The following is a 20021-nucleotide window of genomic DNA, read 5'->3' as shown; positions in this document are numbered from 1 at the left end:
CGAGCCTTACAATTATTGTGTGATTTTTTTTCTTCCCACTCTTCCATAAAGGCCACCTCTATGAAGTGTATAGTGGTCGTATGGGCAGATACTTCAGTCTCTGCTTGGGAACCATGCGGTTCCTTCAAGGTTAACTTTGGTCACTGTGCTCCCTCTCTGATTAATGCCCTCCTTCCCCAGGCTGAGAGTTTTGGTTGTCGGCCCTCCCTTGGCAGGTTTGTTGTGGTACCATGCTCTTTCCATTTGATGACAATGGATTTGATGGTGGTCAAGGGGACAATCAGAGATTGGGATTTTTTTTTTTTTTTTTTTTTTTATAACCCAATCCTGACTTTGTCCCTGACTTGTCTTGAGATCTCCTTGGTCTTCATGGTGGAGTTTGGTTAGGTGTGCCTCTTGCTTAAAGGGAACCTGTCACCCCCAAAATCGAAGGTGAGCTAAGCCCACCAGCATTAGGGGCTTATCTACAGCATTCTGGAATGCTGTACATAAGCCGCTGATGTATCCTGAAAGATGAGAAAAAGAGATTAGATTATACTCACCCAGGGGGTCCAGGGTCCCCATCTTCTTACGATGACGTCCTCTTCTTGTAGTCATGCTGCGGCTCTGATGCAGGCATACTTTGTCTGTCCTGTTGAGGGCAGAGCAAAGTACTGCAGTGCGCAGGCACCGGGAAAGGTCAGAGAGGCCCAGCACCTGCGCACTGCAGTACTTTGCTCTGCCCTCAACAGGGCAGACAAAGTACGCCTACGCTGGAGCCGCAGCGTGAAGACAAGAAGAGGACGTCATCTGATGAAGATAGGAGGCGTCAGACCAGACCGTGATACCCATCGGACCGGACCAGGAGCGGGACCTCCCCCGGGTGAGTATAATCTAACCTCTTTTTCTCATCTTTTAGGATACATCGGGGGCTTATCTACAGCATTACAGAATGCTGTAGATAAGTCCCTGATGCTTGTGGGCTTAGCTCACCTTCGATTTTGGGGGTGACAGGTTCCCTTTAATGGTGTTGCAGCCTCTGTGGCCTTTCAGAAAAGGTAAAGTGTATATGCTGACAGACATGTGACAATTAGATTAAACACAGGCGGGCTTCCTTTCGCTAAGAATGTGACTTGTGAAGGTAATTGCTTACACCAGAAATTTTTAAGGACTTCATTGCAAGAGGGGGTGAATAGATATGCACATGACAATTTTTAACTATTTGATCCCATAAATTTAATATGTCTAAATTTTCTCACTTCACCAACTTAGAGTACCGTCACACAGTGGCATTTTGATCGCTACGACGGCACGATCCGTGACGCTCCAGCATCGTAACAATATCGCTCCAGCGTCGTAGACTGCTGTCACACTTTGCAATGTACGACGCTGGAGCGATAATTTCATGACGTTTGTGCGATGTAGAAGCCGTTGGTTACTATGCGCACATCGTATACAATATCGTGCACACCTTTGTTACACCATGCGATCATGCCGCCACAGCGGGACACTAGACGACGAAAGAAAGTTTCAAACGATCTGCTACGACGTACGATTCTCAGCAGGGTCCCTGATCGCAGGAGCGTGTCAGACACAACAAGATCGCTGGAACGTCACGGATATATCGCTGGAACGTCACAAATCGTGCCGTCGTAGCGATCAAAATGCCACTGTGTGACGGTACCCTTAGACTATTTAGTGACGATGCATCACACACAAATCGGATTACACAATATTTAAACACAGGTTGTAATGCAACAAATAGGTAAAAGCCAAGAAGTTGAATACTTTCACAAGCCCCTGTACCTATGAGGATGTTTAGTTCAGGTCAGGAGATAAGTGACCAGTTTGGAAAACGAGGTCTTGAAGCTTGGATGTGTGAAGACAACAGAAGTGTTCAGGACACCTTACCATTTCAAGTGTCTTGGACCACAATAGAGATAATTGAGGATCTACTTCCTTTTTAACTTTTCCTCTAGAACTGTATATACAGTCTTTATCAAAGACCCATTATGACAGCATAATACAGACCTGAAGCCAAAGCATTTAGTATATGGAGTACATGCACAAGCCCGCTATCTGATCAGTTAGGACTAAAATTCCACAAGTAATCACATTTTCTCAAAATGTGTAGCCATCATGTCAAATGATTTTTCAGAGTTATCTGTCATGCATGTGCTCATGAGGAATATTTTGCTTATCACCATTATGAGGCGTCTACCCCACACTTTCACCAGTTCCCCCCCCCCCCCCCCCCGCAGACTATTTTTCGGTTGTCCCTGAACTAGTGGAGATTAGCTATGGTGAAGTCTCCCATATACTGAAATCACTGACATGAGGTATTCCCGATTGCCTGCCTCTATGTAGCACATGATCAGAAGCAGCATGGAGGACATTATTAGTATTCAGGAGTGTAGCTGTGAATCCAGCACTGAGTTGAGATATTTACTACAATGCTACAGCATTGGTTTGTATGTTTCTCTGCCTCCTTTCACTGTTTTCTTTCTTCCCTCTCCATAGACTTCAATACGCCGCTGTAGTCTAATATCTCAGTGATTTTAATTCCCAGTCCGTCTTGTCTTGACCAAAATAGATTTTGTTTTTCGCATAATTCTCCAATAAGATATATTACAAAGTGTCTTATATTTACTTGAACTATTTATGGAAAGATTGATGAATCTCTAGTGACCATTTAGAAACAATGAAATGTGAAAGGGGTTCACCGCTTTACAGGGATCCTGTCATCTGATTCATGCTTCCCGAAGCGATCAGTCAAGGAAATCAGGCCATGGAGAAGCTGCCGGGGACCTGAATTGGTCTAGTCAACTGAGATGCATGGACCTCGGCTGATCTTTCAAACCATGTTTTCTCTGAACTGTCACAGCATTTCACAGATACATCAGAATAAAACCAATGCAGAAACATGATTTTATCTCTCATTACAAGCCATCTACTACCCTGCACAACGGCACAGCATAAATGTCACCTAGCATTACTATCAAGAGGAAACACACTGGGCAAGCCTTAACTTGCTGTATTGTTATCTGCACATTTTCTATATTGCCTCACACCAATGTAACTATTAGGTTCAGTGGCGCCCAGCCAGGGGCACGGCTTTCCGAGGATGTAAGGCAAAACAGCAAAGACCACTATTGTCAGGACCACTAGCAGTGCGCTTATTCTATTGGAGGTGTCCTTACTGTGAGCTTCTGGTAAATCACACAAGGAAAAGGAAACCCTGTTACAAATATGTCCAAGTCCATATCCTGTTGATCAAGCTTTATACTGCAATCCTGTATTTAGTGCAAAAATAGAGCTTCGTGCTGTCGATGCAATCCTGTGACACCACTACTGAACAGATGTGACTAATCAAAAATATATAAAAATTAGATTTTTTTTTGCTTTGCAGCCACACAGCTATGGGGCCCGTGAGCCGGGGGGGGGGGGGATAGGGAAGGGGGTGTTTATGTTTTTTTAATCAGTGAATACATTGATGTGGCCAGGATACTGTATGGAGCACTATGGGGGTACATTATAATATATGAAGGACTATGGGGAATGCAGACTGCAGGAGGACTATGGGGTGCCTTATACTATATGGAAGAGTGTGGGGAGTTCATCATACTATATGGAGGACTATGGAGTGCATTATACCATATGGAGGACTTTTGGGAAAGCAGTATATTATAAGAGGACTATGGGGTGCATTATACTATATGAAGGACTATGGGATGCATTATACTATATGAAGGAAGATTGGGTGCATTGTACTATATGAAGGTCAATGGGGTGCATTAAACTCTATGGAGGACTATGGGGTGCATTCTACTATATGTAAGACTATGGGATGCATTATACTATATCGAGGACTATGGGGAGTTCATTAGACTATGGGGAATACATTATAATATATGGATGACTATTGGAAATGCATTATACTATATGCAGGACTATAGGAAATGCATAATACTATATGGATGGCAGTGTGGGGACGATTATACTATATAGATGACTATGTGAGGCCCATGCTATATGGAATGTTATGTGAGGGCCATTATAATATTTGGAGGGCATTATAATATTTGGAAGGCAATGTGGGGGTCATTATACTGTATGCAAGCAATTATACAGTATGAAGGTATGTGTGTGGTCCATCGTACTGTGTGGAGGCCATTATACTGTTTGGAGGGCTAGTGGAGGCCATTATGCAGTGTGATGAGGTGTGGGCCCATTATACTGTGTGGAGAGCTGTGTGGGGGTCACAGGTGGGGGATCATACTGTATTGGAGTCATCATACTTTGATGGGAGGAGTTGAGGTGTGGTACAGTAGGGTCATCATACTGTGCATATGAAGGGTATTGTGGAAGAATTCACTATGGGGATATCACAGCATTGCTTTTGTTAGCATCATACTTTATGACTGCAATGAAAAGGGAATCTAGGGCTTCAGCAGGAGGAAAATTTGTAAAGATTGTAAAGTTGTGAGATATGCTCTTCTATGACATCGTTGAATGTTATTTTTTTTTTTGGGGGGGGGGACAGGGGGGGAAGAATTAGAACTGCTGCTTTGGGGCCTTATGATTTCTATATCCGCCCCCGGTTTTGTATGGCATCATTCATATGATCATGGTCTGCATGGTAAGGGGCTCATTTCAAGAACCCCTGATGTGCCTAAACAATAGAAACCTCCCACAAGTGACCCAATTTTGGAAGCTAGACCCCACAGGGAATGTATCCAGATGTGTGGTGAGCACCTTGAACCCCCAGCGGCTTCACAGAAGTTTATAACGTAGTGAAGATTAAAAAAAAAAAAATCACATTTTTCCCACAGAAATGTTATTTTAGCCCCAATTTTTTATTTTCACAAGCATAGCAGGAGAAAATGGACCCCAAAATTTGCTGTCCAATTTCTCCTGAGCAAGCTGATACTCCATACCTAGTCGAAAACAACTTTTGTTCCACAGTGCAAATCTCCGAAGAAAAGAAGCGCCATACTGGAGTTCACATTTTCCAAGCTGACTTGAGGGTGCCATGTCACATGGGCAGAGCCCCTGAGGTGCCAGAAAAGCAGAACCCCCATAAGAGACCCCAATGCACAAACTACACCTTTCAATTAATTCATCTAGGGTTGCAGTGATCATATGGACACCACAGGTGGGTCACAGAATTTGCTGAATTTCTTTTGGGAGGTGAGGGTAATTTTGCTTTTCCAGAGCCTTTGTGCTACCAGTAACATGGATATATTTCCGTTAACAGATGACGGATGTGGGTGGGGACTTGCTTTTTTTGTGGATTGAGTTGAAGCTTTTATTGGAAACATAACATTTAGGGCATGTTAGGTTAGGCTATGGGTTGAACTAGATGGACTTATAGTCTTCCTTCAACCTTAATAACTATGTAACTATGTAATTTGTGATCACATTTATCCTGCGCTCAATGCTGAGCAGTTAAATCAGGGTTTTCCTTTAAATTTTCGAGTGATGTAATTTAGATGAAACCCCCGAGGTATCCATTCATTATAATGTGGCATCAAAGCTACTCTGGCCTTTGTTCAGCGTTGTCCTTTTCAGAGGCACAGAAAACTTTCACTGACGGCACTTTTATACACACCTAATAAAAAGACGGACACCGCCAAATCACAGGTCCTATTGCGTCCACAATGTCTTCATCAGTTTTATTATAGGGAATCTTCCTCCAGGGTTTCCGTCTGAATTCCGTATTTCAAGGGATTACAAGGAAACCCCAGTGTAAGCACTCAGTGTAGAGAGCAGGATAAATGTGAGCTAAGCTATACTGCGATATTTGAGAGGCAGAATGAACAAATCAAGTATCAACTGCAGGTGGAGAATTGGTTTTATTTATTTTTTATGCCATTCCTTGTGCGGTATAAGTGATTAGACAACTTTATTCTTCGGATTGGTATAATTACAGCGATACCAGATTAATATGGGGTTTTTATGTTTGGCTGCTGTCACACACTAAGAGTTGTTTTTTCTTTTCAAAAAATAGTTTTTTGCATCACCATATTTGAAAGCTATTATTTTTCTATATTTCTGCTGACAGTCATGTGAGGGCTTATATTTTTTAGGAACACGTTGATGTAGCTTAATTTTTGTGGGACAAGATAACAGTTTCAACTATACCATTTTTATTTACATTCGTTTGCATTTTATTGCACTTTTTGTTCAGCGGTATGAGCATAAAGCATCGATTTTTGCCTCATTTTTTATTTTAATTTTTGCAGTGTTCACTAAAGAGGTTAACTACTGGGACAGTTTTATAGATCAGGTTCTTCTGGACGCGGTGATATCAAATATGTGTACTTTTTAATTGTTTTGTTTGTTTGTTTTCATAATATTTATTTGTGGGTACAATATATTTTTTAAAATATTTTTACACCTTTTTTTCACTCTTATTTAGTCACACTATGAGACTTTCACTTTCTGTAGTCTGATTGCAATTATAAGGTATAGCAATGCTGGAGCATTGCTATTCCTTATAGCCTGTCAGTGTTGCCATGATCTAAGTTGCTAGTGCTTGGTGACCCAGATGTCAAAAAGGAAAACCTCTCGTGCATCCTCACCATAAAATTCAGAGTCAGAAGTATGCAAAAGAACATCTAAACAAACCTGATGCATTTTGGAAACAAGTCCTGTGGACCGATGAGTTTAAAGGGGACCTGTCACACACACCCCCAGGCGTTTGTAACTAAAAGAGCCACCTTGTGCAGCACTAATGCTGCATTCTGTCAAGGTGGCTCTTTTATTTGGGGTCCCTTCCACCACTGAAAGAATAATTTTTATAATTTGCCCTCCATACCTGTAGCCCGAGGAAAAAAATTACAGCGCAGGCGCCAAGGACATAACTGAACGCTGAGGAGGCGGCGCCCAGGGGAAAGGAGGAAATGACTGATGGCTGGGAGGCGTTTGTGTCCTGGGAGGAAAGACATGCCCCCCTGTTAAACTACAGGTATGGAGGCCAAATTATAAAAACAATTCTTTCAGCGGTGGAAGGGACCCCAAATAAAAGAGCCACCTTGACAGAATGCAGCATTAGTGCTGCCCAAGGTGGCTCTTTTAGTTACAAACGCCTGGGGGGGGGTGACAGGTTCCCTTTAAAATAGAACTCTATGGCCACAATGATCAAAGGTATGTGTGGAGAAAAAAGGGCACAGAATTTCAGGAAAAGAACATCCTGCCAACCACTAAGCATGGAACTGGCTCAATCATTCTTTGGGGTTGATCGGAACATCATTGAAAATCTGTGAAACACTCTTGGCTGTCTACAAAAAGCGTTTACAAGCTGTGATACTTGCAAAAGGGGGTGCTAATAGGTACGAACGATGCAGGGAGCCCAAAATTTTGCATCAGCCCATTTCCTTTTTGTAATTTTTAAAATGTATTTTTGGGGGCTAAAATACAAAGGAAATGTGTAATATTTAACTTTAGGCCTTTCAGATATCATTTCATCTTCAACTTGCTTAGCTGTTCACAATAACAGTAATTTTGACACAAACTTTTACATGCCACTGTAAATCCAGAGAAGTCTGCACTAGTAAGACCGGTGTCACACTTGCAACTGCAATGTGAGAAACTCGCACGAGTCTCTCGCCTCAATACCTGGGACTGCCGCCGGCACTTGGGACCGGAGCATTCAGCTGCATAGAAATACATGCAGTCACACACTCCGGTCCCGAGTACGAGAGTGCCGGGTATTGAGGAGAGTTTCTCGCATTGCAGTTGTCAATGTGACACCAGCCTTAAAGCAGAGACACACTGCCATATTTCTCATGCAAAAATCGCATCGCACTGCACGGACTGGCCAGCACCTCTCCTGACCTGAGCATGACAGCATGATGGATTACTATGCAGCCGCCAAACTCAGGTCAGGGGAGCCCACAGCCAGTAGAAGTTTTGCAATGTGATTCTCACACAAGAAATACGGCAGTGTGTCTCTGCCCTTACACTAAGTTACTGAGTAGTTTGACTTGGATTTCGGGTACGGGATTTAGGAGTGACTAGAGAGTCTGGGTGGGAATGGTTGCTCCTATATTGCAGCCCAAGCCTCACAGACCTGTCAAAAGACAGCCATGTCATCTCAGAAGATGAGCCGTGTTGGAGGTGAATTGTATTTTCTGGGGAACAGAAAAGATAAATATCTTGGTACCGTGTTAGCCAGTAGATAGACAAATATTTAGAATTGAGCGTCCTCAGTGGTTGATACCTTTTAATGGCTAACTGAGAAGATGGTAACAAATTGCAAGCTTTCGAGACTACTCAGGTCTCTTCATCAAGACAATGCAATGGATAAGACAAGTGACGTGAAGCAGAGCTATCATTATGGGAGAGGGGAGATACAGTTATGTCCATAAATATTGGAACAGTTCATAGATAAGGAGAATGAATGTTTTATTGTCCTCTGATTGGGGTCTGGGTCTGTGCTGTGATGCCCCCACAAGATCTGAAGAGCAAATTCCTTAATTGATGTAAAGACATAAATCCATGCAACACATTCATCCTGCACTGAGTGTGTCAAAGGTTGCCATAAGTTTATACTCCCAGACCCTTCTTTCTCTCTGAGATTTGAAGTTACCTTTTAATACAAGTAATTTCATGTCCATGATGCTGTGATCAGGGAGACAAAAATGTTTTTCAACAGTGAGATTCATTATTTTTTCTTACTGTGTGGAGATGAGAATTCATCCTTGTTCTCAGTTTTTGCCCTGTCCCCCCAACACACAGACCCCCAGCTGGACATTTGGTACATATAATTAAGTACACCACATTAGATGTGGTGTGCGGTTTATTCCCCTCTCCCATAATAATAGCTCTGCTTCACCTCACTTGTCTTATCCAGTGCATCATTTTTCTGCTGTGTTGTGTATAAATATGTGATTCTTCAGATTTTATATTAGTCTATGCCTGATGAAGAGGCGTGAGTGGTCTCGAAAGCTTACAATTTGTTACCATGATTTCAGTTAGCCATGTTACAGTTCTTGGGACACCAAGAATTGTAGTTCAGTATAATATTTATATTGCTTCATTTTTGCCTGAAGAAAGGACTGTTTGTGTTATACCTTATTGTGCTGGAGGAAGCTATTTCAGTTGTATTGCAAAAAAAAACCTGTCACTTTAATTTGCACCGAAACCTGTGCCTGTGCTAAAATGAGTGACTACTGCCGAGCTAAAACCCTACTATGTATATCTATATATATACATTTATACAATATATATCCCAATGTATGTATGTATGTACGTATATATATATATACACACAGTATATACATATATATACACACACCGGTATATACTGTATAATATACACACACAGCCATTATGTATTGGGATCCTAAGATAAAATGTCAAAACAGTTGCTGCACATGACAGTATATTCAAAATCAGCACAACGCTGAGTGACATCCCTCTCGGCACAATAGTGACAGCACAGCTAGTGGTTGTCATATCGGATCTGTTTATTGTGTTTTTTCTGTGGTGGTGTAAAACTTTTGTCTGTGTCGCTGCCTGATACTGAAGATAGTTCCCTTCCTTTTACAACTCTTGTAAAATGAGATGTGATTGAACTGTAAATGTTTATGTATTGACAGGTCAATTGGTAATATAAATGGAAACCTTAGGACAAGTACCAGTACTTTTAGCTTTTTTTTTTTTTTACAAAACATCTGACGTATTTAGTGGCAGAATTTGTGTCAGTAATATGAGGCTGACTCTTGGGGACCCAGAAGCTACACCATAAGATGGCAACACGAGTGGCGACTGGATTGTATACAGTCAATCATATTGGATTGAAAAGGTGCCTGCATTGGAACTCCAGGTAGATGGATGAATGAGTCTCCCTGCATGCTAAGGGCAGGTGCAGATGAGAGTATTTGCTGTTAGGGTATGTGCACACGATGCGGATTTTGCTCCGGATCCGCAGCAGTTTCCCATGCGTTTACAGTTCAATGTAAACCTATGGGAAACCAAAAACGCTGTGCACATGCTGCGGGAAAAAAACAGCACGGAAACGCAGCGTTTTACATTCCGCAGCATGTCATTTCTTTCTGCGGATTCCGCAGCGGTTTTACAACTGCCCCTATGGAAAACCGCAGTTGTAAAACCGCAGTGAAAACCGCAGAAAAACTGCGGTAAATCTGCTGTAAATCCGCGAGAAATCCGCAGCGTTTTTCCACTGCGGATTTATCAAATCCGCTGAAATCCGCTGCAGAAAAATCCGCAGTGGACCTAGAATACGTGTGCACATAGTTTTAGAGTGCAATCCGACAAAACATTGGATTGCACTCAAACCAATGTTAGTCTATGGGACCGTGCACATGTCCAATCCGTTATTCAGATAATACTTGGCCATGGAAGTTAATGGGTGCATGGGAAACATTAGACGATTTTCATGGCCTCACATAAAGAAGAGTCATTTGCATAATTGATCTCATTTTCTCAAATGATAAAAATATGCTCGTCTGCACCTGCTCTAGTAGTGAGGTTCACTAGGTTGGAGAAGTCAATCTCTCCGTAAGCAGAAAACAGACATACCCCTGAGAATTGAAACCTTGAAACCAAGGTAGTTAAAGGGAACCTGTCACCTGAATTTGGCGGGACCGGTTTTCGGTCATATGGGCGGAGTTTTCGGGTGGTTGATTCACCCTTTCCTTACCCGCTGGCTGCATGCTGGATGAAATATTGGATTGAAGTTCATTCTATGTCCTCCGTAGTACACGCCTGTGCAAGGCAAACACCCGAAAACTCCGCCCATATGACCGAAAACCGGTCCCGCCAAATTCAGGTGACAGGTTCCCTTTAAAGGGAAGCCACAACTAAAATCTCACCTACATATATTGTTACGACTAAATCCTTCAAGTATTCTGCCTCTTTTGTGAGTACTAGATGTGTATCTTTAGTTGTTTAACCATTATATACCTCTTTGGAAATGTAACCATCAGGCGGTGTACCTTTATGGACGCCATTATGCAGCCTATCACTTTCAATGTGCACCTCTAAGGATGTGTAACCAATAAGATGGTTTGCTCTTTTGAAGGAAATGAAGGAAACACAAATGACTGTTGCATATGAAAACTACTTCTTTCTGTTCATTTAAAGGGAATTTGTCAGTAGGGTCAGCCCTCCTAAGCCGTCTATATGGCCATGCAGGTCATAAGAAGATGAATAAAATGATACCTTGATATCGGTGATCCGATGTCTAATTCCAGAATGATCCCCAGTTTTACTAATATGTAAATGAGCTGTTAAGATCTATCGGCCGGACACTGATCTGCATGAGAATCTGCCTCCGGAAATTATTTTAAATGAACAGGTCATGACATATCAACATTTTGTATGTATGGACATAGCAGTTAGGGGCAGATTATTTCCTAATCCTTTAAACTCTTCTATATTTTATATCCAGATGGAAGTCAAAACAAAGGAAACGAGGCACCTGATCAGAAAGGAAGAGAGATGTGAGCAGGAAACCGACTAGAAGAGAAAGTTACTGTCCAGGAAGGGCAGGAAGTTCAATGAATGAAACAAACAGGAACTGTGGCATCATCATCGCCCAGCAGCAGGAGAAGTTTTATACATCATCATAACATAATAGATAGTGATTAGTATGTATAATAAAATTGTAAAATATTAATTTCCTTTTTCTCAAACCATAGAAGGAATCTACGACAGCAGGTTAGGAGGATCCAACAACGAGTTCCGCTTCACAAATGTAATTACACCGAGTAAAGTCAGCATTGATTGCCGTTTCTGAACAGATGTTTCCCAGATCGGTGACATCAGATTAGAAGTGCGGTCACGTGTGATATCTGAACAAGCAAGGAGCTGTATACACAGCACTGCGTCTTCTGATATAATCGGGGAGTCCTCAGGAGATCAAATCATTATTAATTATGGACAGACACATGGCTGTATGCCTTTAGCTAGTCAGTAATCTGCCCTGCAATTGACGTCTCATCCTTATAAACATTATCCTCCACGTTAAGTGAGCATTAATTGAGCACTACGGAATTATTCCGACTCATGACAGATGAACAAGTCATGTATGATGGGCTGGTACTACAATGTACAATATAAAAGCCAACCTCCAGGAATAGAAATGAAGACTATGACATGGTGCACATTCAGCAAGCAGCAATCACAAGGCATCTTCTCTTATTCCTTCCTGAACAGTAGAACCATTAATCATCCTCATTACTACATGCTCAGAATTGCACAAGGGCTTATTTTCTATTTCCTCCTATTAGCGACTTTGCATGAATCAGCATTAGGCATCGTTCATGATTTCTAGAATGTGTGACGCTTATATCTCACACTCACACAGATTCCACCAATACAATGAGCCACATTTATAGAACGTGACATTGTGGCCTCAACGTTTCATCAGCTAAAAAGTAGCAAATGATATTAGCCACGTGTCCTTCACTCGTGATCATATAAAAAGCCGCCACACAACTATAACTAGGGTGTCCTAAAGAAAAAGTTACAAAATGACTGAAGAGTCACATCTGACTGCGCGGCAGCACCGCTCTTCAACCAGAAAAGGCATTTAGGACAGGTAGTATATTGGGAGAATAAAATAATGAAGCACACATGACAGTTTTGGCCACTAACGCCTAAAGCTCTGCTCACATGTCCAGTTGTCATCTGCTTGTAACAGGTCCATTATTTAATTTAAAAAATCAATTATAAATGGAACAAAAATACGTTTTTATTTTTCATTGGACCCATCCTAAACAATAAGTGGACACGTTGATATCCATTTTTCATATGTATAGAAACCATATATAAAATACTGCAATAGTGCTATCCCTTTCCCTGTTGAAGAATGATAAGTCACATAAGACGTCAAACTACCTGCCCGTGTGCGTGAAAGGTGCCATAAAAGTAATAGAATACAATTTAATTGCGCTAGTTCATCTCCATATGGCTGAGGCTGTAGATATAAAGGTATCCCCTGTGAGGGTGTAGTGGATACACTGTGCCTGTGTAAGTAGAATCCCCTGTGCCTACCTGTGGGAAGACCAGCAATGGAAGTGGGGGAGCATGAGAAGGATCCCCTGAATGAGAATTCGCCTTTCACACCTAGGTCCGTCATGTTCTGGTGTCTCTAGAGCTCAGGCAGGCTGTACTAATTGAGACACGCTGGATGAAAAAAAGACTGCTGCTTCCAGAAATCGTGACGTCACTTGCTATATGTTTCCCTATGGGCAACAACAGTAGTCAGCTATCCTACGTGTTTCGGCGGTAGCATCCTCCTTCCTCGGGAATTATGGCCGACCAGTAGTTCACAGTCTTGGATGACCTATGGTTACCCCTAATCAGGATTCCTGACGGTTTAGTACTGGTCAAATGCAAAAAGTTCTCTCTCACTAATTAAACCAAGTGAGTCTGAGAGTATTCAATTGAAAGATTCACCTGTTTTCTGCTCTGACATTAGAGGTGTGAAATTACCCCTTCTCCAATGTTTCTTAATGATCTCCATTCCCCCTTAAACTACCTTTGTGTAAATAGTTCTTCCCATGTACAATTTCAGACATGGGCATCTAATGCAATAGATTACTCCTTTGTTGCGGCAGGTTAATGTTTCTCCTTGTGGAGAGTGACATATTGGCTCTGACATGCCAAGGTAAGGAGGCTTATTTGCCGTGCAATGCTCCCAGAATTTCCCAGATGAGCAATGCATGGAGAATAAGCCTCCTTACCTTGGCATGTCAGATCCGGCATGTCACTTTCCACAAGGAAAAACGCTACCTCTTAGACCTCAGTGCAGAACCTCTCACTTAGCAAAATGAGTTCTCATACTTTGCACTGACGAGGGCCAACAGCCCGAAACACCGTGTCTCCAAAGTGAGATTTTGATTTGGCTTTTATCCTAAGTCGTATTGCAAGATTCGGTGAAGGGTCGATAGTGACTTGTAGGATCGCTACTTCCAACAGGTAGCAGGTCCTCTTCCGCTCTGAAAAGGCAATTTGCATATTATGCTCCTTAATAGAAAACAATCCTTCTGACGTACGTAAATTAAATGTTGGATTTTGTTCCCCAAAATTGTAAAACATCCTGCATTTTGTACAGGAAGAAAAACATACTTAGGAGGTGTGGGTTAAATTACTTTTTGTATTCAGATGTTTTACCACGGTTGGGGCTATAAAATAAGCTACCGTAGTTTTTTGTCTTCTATATACAAAATTAGGATAGTCCGCATTAAGGTGCCCTGTAACTTTATCCTGTTGTAAAAAAAACAACTGTTTTTTTAATTATTTGTTTGAGTAATTCACAATCCTTTGTGCACTGAGTAATGATAGGGATATTAATTGGATCCTTTTCCTGCTCCACCAATTCAAGAAAAATATGTATAGAATTCGTTTTTACTAGAGGTGTCTGCTCACTTTTTCCTGCACAGAGCTAAAATTCGGATCCGTTAATGCATGACATAATGCTTGACCGTCCTTTGTCATCCGTTTCCTATAGACTTCAATGTACAAAAAAAGAGAAAAAACAGGATTCATTTGCTATTCGGTTGTGCAGAATACCTTTCTAGAGCCAGCTAAAAAATTGATCGCAACTTTAAAGAAAGCAAACACAAGACATTTTATGACTTCTCTTCCTTCCCATTCAGATGAACGGGTCCTGTACTGGAATTTTTCCTGTCCATTTTTATTATCCCAAAACAGATCCAAAAACTGGAAATAACTATCTGAAATGTGAACAGAGGGTACTCAGCATGGGAACTACAAAACTATACGGATACTAAGATATATTGTATTATATATTGTAAGCTCTCACGAGCAGGGTCGTCTTATTTTGCTTTATTACTGTATTGTTAACATTGTTACCTATGACTGGTGTGTTTGAAACTGTTAAACTGTAAAGCGCTGCGGAATATGTTGGCGCTATATAAAGATTATTATTATTATTATTATTAGTATTACTATTATTATTATTATTATTATTATTATTATTATTATTATTAAAAATACGGTACTCAAAAATCACAAAAAATTGTCTAAAAGCAGATAACACTTGTGACAAACATTATATAGGAAAGTGCCCACGGCGACAACAGCGCAGATAAAAATTGGAGAGATCTCACCCGCATCCTGTGGAGATCAATAATATAGGACCATTGTGGAGGAAGAGGAAGGGAATACTCAGTCCCTATTATCTCCTGCCGTGCCCCATGAGAGTTAACAATGGCAGTACCCAAGCATTGTCCTAATAGTAATGAACCCCAAAATTCCCTATGTGTTTCTTCCTTTTTGCAAAGGTATCACTGGCAAGGGGTGAAAATATATATAGAAGTAGAGAACTCAAAATGTGCCTTGTAGCAAATAGGCTGGATGTCAGTACAATCAGGCTTTAATGGCACCTTTAAAAAGACTCGGCGTGTGACGTCAGTGCCTGCTGCTGAGAAAGGGACAAGTCCTAAAGCAGCCAATCAACTGCTCATGCTGGAGTGACGTAACCGTCCTGATTGGAGGGCACATTTGCAGATGTGATGGTTGGTCGCAGATATCGCCGTCTGGCCATTAGGAATACAGCGAATGTGGTGACGAGTGCCCGCTGACAGCCCCGCTATATGGCCAATAGAGGTTCCGTAAACGCTAACAGAGCCTAACACGGTCATCCAGAAGAAAGAAATTAATGAAAACAGATGACATATAAATAGGTGTCATTTTCCCCAAGCAAATAGAATAAGACTATAGTAATTCAGTATTCCGCAGAGGTGTAGCAAGGAAGAAGTCTGGAGGAGAGAGAGAAGTTGCAATAACATTGACAGACAAAAATGATGAAGGAAAGAACAATATGGCCACAGTGAAGTGTGAAGATCTACTAAATGTACTAATAATGTGTGATGATGTTACTACATGGCAGTGTCGAGAAGTAATAGAGGACAACCCATGTGCCAGTGAATAAGAAGTTGTAGATAGAATCTTATGCCTGCATATAGTGTATAGTTTGCTGTTATTCACGTCATCCAATTCCAGTGAAAGGTCCCACCACGGGGCCTCTACTTAAAGAGTGAATGTTGTTTTCATGAGTTCTTCCATGAATCAGATTAAAGTCAGGACTTTGACTAGGACACTACAAAGTCTTAATTTTGTTTTACTTAAGCCATTCAGAGGTGGAGTTACTGGTTTGTTTTGGATCATTGTCCTGCTGCATAAACCAAGTGTGCTTCAGTTTGAGGTCACAAACAGGAGGCAAGACATTTTCCTTCAGGATTTTTTGGTAGACAGCAGAATTCATGCTTCCATTTACCACAGCAAGTCTTCCAGGTCATGAAGTAGCAAAACTGACCCAGACCATCACACTATCACCCTCATATTTTACTGATGGTACGATGTTCCTTTTCTGAAATGCTGTATTACTTCTACACCAGATGTAATGGGACATACACCTTCCAAAAAGTTAAACTTTTGTTTCGTCAGTCCACAGAGTATTCTTTCAAAAGTCTTGGGGACCATCAGTATGTTTTCTGGCAGAACCGAGATGAGCCTTTATGTTCTTATTGCTCAGCAGTGGTTTTAGTCATTTTTGCCATCTCTTTCTTATGGTGAAGTCATGAACACTGACCTTAACTAAGGCAAGTAAAGCCTGCAGTTCTTTGGATGTTATTGTGGGGTCTTTTCTGACTTCTTGGATGAGTCATCGTTGCGATCTTGGGGCAATTTTGGTCGGCCGGATAGTGCTGGAAAGATTAACCACTGTTCCATGTTTTCGCCATTTGTGGATAATGGCTCTCCCTGTCTTTTGCTGGAGTGACAAAGCTTTAGAAATTACTTTAGAACCTTTTCCAGACTGACAGATCTCAATTACTTTGTTTCTCGTTTGTTTCAGAACTTCTTTAGATCGTGGCATGATGTCTAGCATTTGATGATCTTTTGGTCTACTACACTTTGTCAGGCAGGTCTTATTGAAGTGATTTCTTGATTGAGAACAGGTGTGGCAATAATCAGGCCTGGGTGTGGCTAGGGAATTTCAACTCCTCTTCCCAAAGATAGGATAGAACACAGTTAATTTATGTTTTAAGGGGGGGTCAATCACTTTTCACACATGGCTCTGTAAGTCTGGCTTTCTTTTTCCCTCAATAATAAAGATTTTCATTTAAAAACTGCATTTTGTGTTTACCTGTGTTATCTTTGTCTAATATTTAAATTTATTTGGTGATCTGAAACATTTAAGTGTTACAAACATGCCAAAGAATAGGAAATGTGAAAGGGCACAAACACTTTTTCACACAACTGTATGTAGAGGGGAGGGTGGAGGGGCTAGAGGCAGACACAGACATTCTGCTGTAAGTTCTCCTGAAACAACAGTTACATATTAAACCTTCTGTTCTGCTCGGTGGTATACAACAAGACGCTTCTGTCATTATTGTGTGTGACCCTTTTGGATCCTACAATGGTTCACGTGTTCACCCATACCAACACGTTCTCCTACAATGTGAGGTCTGAGGCTCCAAACAGAAGGCGTTATCTAATGACGTCATCATTCCTACTGAGTCGAGCTTGAGGCGCACAGGCTGAATGGCAGAGGAGGGAGCCATCCGCTCCCTCCCCTACCGTTGTATTCAAGGATATCGGCATCCTCAGGATGCAGATACAGTTGATATCGAGACACCAAAGCAGGGTGAAGGAACTTATCATCACAGGATTCCCAACAACACAGGGGCCAAATAGCGGTCGTCAGGTCCATCACTATGAACGTCCCTTAAAGAGACGCTAAAGCCCACCAAAGCCCAATGGGCAAGTTTGCAGTCTGACATGTACCCTATTTATAAAAGGAGTGGTAAATTCCATTTGTCAAAGTATTCACACATTTCCAGGAGAAATATAGGTATAGTAAAAGAAATTCTTTAAAAAAACCACAATTACAACATTGTTATTTAATGGACAATGTAAGTAAATATTTAATTATGTAATATTACTTTTTTACCAAAACAGGAAAGCTGACAGAACCTTTATAAGTAGCCCAGAAATACTTACATCCCACATTCCATACTAATGTACATTAATGGCATATTCCAGCAATATCAGATAGTGCTCTTCCTGGTGATAAAGTTAACCTGAATATGTAAGCAAACTATTTTCATTAGGAAACAGTTTCTGAGAACAGCCTGCAAGTGGGAAGGCTCTGTACTTTCAGGTTGCCAGTGAATGTGCCCATTAACTTTGGCCAAATCCTCCTGCTGCACACACGTTCTTTCGTTTGATTTCCTAACTGCCCGTGGATGGCGGATCCAATGTTAGATGATCTTGGAATATAATCACAATGTATATAAAAGCTGCCAAATCATAGAATTATAGAATGTTAGAGCTGGAAGGACCTCCAGGGTCATCATGTCCAACTTACTGCTCAAGGTAGGATTCATTAAACTATCTGAGACACATCTGTCCAGCCTCTGCTTGAAGACTTCCATTGAAGAACTCACCACCTCTCATGGCAGCCTGTTCCACTCATTGATCACCCTCACTGTCAAAAAGTTTTTTCTAATATCTAATTTGTATCGTTTCCCTTTCTGCTTGATTCCATTGCTTCTCACGTTTCCATGTGCAAATGAAAATAAGGATGATCCCGTTACACTGTGACATCCCTTCAGATGTTTGTAGACAGCTATTAAGTTCCTCTTAGTCTTGCTTTTTGCATACTTTGAAGTCCGCTCACCATCCTGGCAGCTCTTCTCTAACTCGCTCCAATTTTTTCAATGTCTTTTTTTAAAATGTGGTGCCCAGAACTGAACACAGTATTCCAGATGAGGCCTGACCAAGGAGGAGTAGAGGGAGATAATTACTATATGTGATCTGGACTCTATGCTGCTCTCTTAATACATCCTACAATGGTGTTTGCTTTTTTTTTGCTGCTGCATCACACTGTTGACTTATTGCAGTTTGTGATCTATTAGTATACCCAAGTCTTTTTCACACATGCTGTTACTTAGTTCTATTCCTTCCATTCTCTAGATGTAATTTTCATTTTTGTGCCCAGATGTAGATTTAAACCATTCTATTAGTAGCTGTCCGTTGTTCAAGCTTATCTAGAGCCTTCTGAATCCTTTCTCTGCCTTCTCTAGTGTTAAGGTACCATCACACATAACGATATCGTTAACGCTATCGTTGCAACGTCACGCTTTTGGTGACGTAGCAACGATCCTGCTAACGATCTCGTTATGTGTGACAGCGACCAACGATCAGGCCCCTGCTGGGAGATCATTGGTCGTTGGGGAATGATCAGGACCATTTTTTGATCGCTGATCACCCGCTGTCATCGCTGGATCGATGTGTTCACTTGTAACCAGGGTAAATATCGGGTTACTAAGCGCAGGGCCGCGCTTAGTAACCCGATATTTACCCTGGTTACCATTGTAAAAGTTAAAAAAAAAAAAACACTACATACTCACATTCTGATGTCTGTCACGTCCCACGCCGGCGTCCACAGGGTTAAAACTGCTTTCAGCAGGAGCGCTGCTAATGCACGCGCTGCTGCCGAGTTTCCCTGCATTGTGTCAGCGCCGGCCGTAAAGCAGAGCACAGCGGTGACGTCACCGCTGTTACTGCCGGCGCTGACACAGTCAGTGCAGGGAAACTCTCAGCAGCAGCGCGTGCATTAGCAGCGCTCTTGCCGAAAGCAGTTTTAACCCTGTGGACGCCGGCGGAGGACGTGACAGACATCAGAATGTGAGAATGTAGTTTTTGTTTTTTTTTACTTTTACAATGGCAACCAGGGTAAATATCGGGTTACTAAGCGCGGCCCTGCACTTAGTAACCCGATGTTTACCCTGGTTACCCGGGTGCTGCAGGGGGACTTCGGCATCGTTGAAGACAGCTTCAACGATGCCGAAGTCGTTCCCCTGATCGTTGGTCGCTGGAGAGAGCTGTCTGTGTGACAGCTCCCCAGCGACCACACAACGACTTACCAACGATCACGGCCAGGTCGTATCGCTGGTCGTGATCGTTGGTAAGTCGTTTAGTGTGACTAAGCTTTTAGCTATCCCTTCTAGTTTTGCATTGTCTGCAAATTTGATTAG

General features: G+C 41.7%; 1 protein-coding gene across 2 annotated transcripts in view; it reads right to left on the bottom strand.

Moving 5' to 3' along the window:
• SH3GL3 (SH3 domain containing GRB2 like 3, endophilin A3) overlaps positions 1–20021 on the bottom strand; it is a 149826-nt gene that overhangs the window by 63089 nt on the left and 66716 nt on the right. The gene's annotated exons all lie outside the window — the stretch shown is intronic.

This window comes from Ranitomeya imitator, chromosome 4, assembly GCF_032444005.1.
Source record: "Ranitomeya imitator isolate aRanImi1 chromosome 4, aRanImi1.pri, whole genome shotgun sequence".
NCBI classification, from domain to species: Eukaryota; Metazoa; Chordata; class Amphibia; order Anura; family Dendrobatidae; genus Ranitomeya; species Ranitomeya imitator.
This window is presented reverse-complemented; position numbering and strand designations above follow the sequence as displayed.